This window comes from Primulina tabacum, unplaced genomic scaffold (genome assembly GCF_025594145.1).
Source record: "Primulina tabacum isolate GXHZ01 unplaced genomic scaffold, ASM2559414v2 Contig437, whole genome shotgun sequence".
Taxonomy (NCBI): domain Eukaryota; kingdom Viridiplantae; phylum Streptophyta; class Magnoliopsida; order Lamiales; family Gesneriaceae; genus Primulina; species Primulina tabacum.
In genome coordinates this window covers 38,793-40,792 of record NW_027459749.1, presented here as the reverse complement: position 1 = coordinate 40,792, position 2,000 = coordinate 38,793, and the positions used below count along the sequence as shown (strand labels likewise).

The 2,000-nt window shown below is 48.7% G+C and overlaps 1 non-coding gene across 1 annotated transcript; it reads right to left on the bottom strand.

The window, feature by feature from the left end:
- Nucleotides 1–578: 578 nt before the first annotated feature.
- On the bottom strand, nucleotides 579–732 carry LOC142534254 (U4 spliceosomal RNA). Its single transcript, XR_012816942.1, has one exon. It is a non-coding gene; the product is annotated as a U4 spliceosomal RNA (small nuclear RNA).
- Between the last annotated feature and the right edge of the window lie 1,268 nt (nucleotides 733–2,000).

Here is a 2,000-nt window from a genome sequence, read left to right as displayed (position 1 = left end):
CGATTGACCTGAAATTTGAACACAAGGTGCGATTTGAGAAGATGATTCTAGTGGTACAAGAGTCGTAGCCGGAAGATGAGCTTTAGCCGGCGCGATCGAGCTCGCCGGAAAATGCGCAGATTTCGAGCATTCAGACGTGGAATTGGCCGAGCAAAGGTGCTCCGATTGACCTGAAATTTTTACAGTAGCCTCGTCTCGTCGAGGCGCATCTGTTGGTGTCATTGGCCGGCCGGAAACCGGCGTTAACATGGAGGCGATTTTTGGGCGATTTTTGGCTTATTTTGGGTCACTATTCACTTTAGAGAAAAAATTTTAGGGGCGAAATGGTTTGGTTTAGGGTTTAGGGTTTGGGGTTTGGGGTTTGGGGTTTCGGGTTTGGGGTTTCGGGTTTGGGGTTTGGGGTTTGGGGTTTGGGGTTTCGGGTTTGGGGTTTCGGGTTTCGGGTTTCGGGTTTGGGGTTTGGGGTTCGGGGTTCGGGGTTTGGGGTTCGGGGTTCGGGTTTCGGGTTTCGGGTTTCGGGTTTCGGGTTTAGGGTTTAGGGTTTAGGGTTTAGGGTTTTTTTTTTTTTTTTGTTGTAGGGCTTTACCTTTATAAAAGGAGCCCTTCCAGAAATTCTCGAAGGCCAGGGACAAGCCCAGGCCTAAGAGGGGGTTTGGAAATAGTTTTCAACCAGCAATAGACGCGCCTCGGTTAGAACCTCACTAGCTGCGTCATTGCCCCAAGCGCAAAGATGGTTTAGGGTTTAGGGTTTAGGGTTTAGGGTTTAGGGTTTTTTTTTTTTTTTTTTTTTTTTTTTTTCCCAGAAACACCGCCGGAAGCGGGGGGGTTCGGCGGACCCTTACCAGTATATACAACAAAAGAGCATAACAAAAAACACCTAATGGGAGGGGGACTAGGCCAAGACCTCCGCAAAAAGGCTATACAATCATAACATCAAAGCATAAATAGAGACATAGTACAACAAGGCAACCCGAAAAACAACAGAACAAAAAGCAAACAAACCAGCGGGTGCCCCGGAATACATCCAGCAAAATAAAACAAAATGTGGGTAAGGAGAATTCTGCAGTGAACGCCCACCACAAGACGCCCAAAAGGCGAAAAACAATATCATCCTGGATCAGGAGGTCGCCCGTAGGGCAAAGCCGCCTGATCCGCCTTCTGTCTGTCATACCGCCGCTGCTGAGAACGCGTACGGCCGGGAAGCGGTAAAGATAAACAGGCAGTGGTTGAAGATGACACATCACCGTCCTCACATCCCGTACTCCCTGAACCCACCGCAAATGAAGTCATCATAATAGAAGCAGGAGTATCAACCACAGAATCCTGAACGGCAGGAGCATGCTCAACCACCGGAACAACCACGGGTTCAGAAACAACTGCAACAGCAGGAGACACCACCTCAACCATATCTGTGGCCTGAGAAGAGATAACCGAAGCCACAACTACTGGAGATAGATACCCTGCTCTAGCATTCTGCTCCGTCGCGAGCTTACTCAAAAGAGACTTGACCTTAATGGGACGGGTTTTGACAACACCCGAAGACTCACCAGGACCAGAATCATTAGGTAAATCCTGCAGGACCTCATAATAATTCTTCGTAGAAATAGGCCTATTTGGATCTTTCCTCAGAACAGGCCGACGCCGTGGACGCTTAGAAACATGCACTGCAAAATCAGTATCACTGGACGGTGGCTGATCAGAATTAATCCCCTGAGGCTGCTCACTAGGATCCTGAGGTGGTGAATCAGATACAACACCCTTACCATGAGGTCGGGTCCGGCGTGGGCGAGAAGACTTGCCATTACGAGAGCAAAAATCAAGTGAATGACCCAATAACTGGCAATAAGAACAATAATGGGGAACTTGCTCATAGACCACCTCCAGAACCTGACTAAGATCACCCCAACCAACCCATATATGCTCCGGACGTGCCTGAAGAACATCAATCTCAACACAAACCCGAGCAAAAGAGCCTCTGGTACCCTCAGCAGTAATCTCAT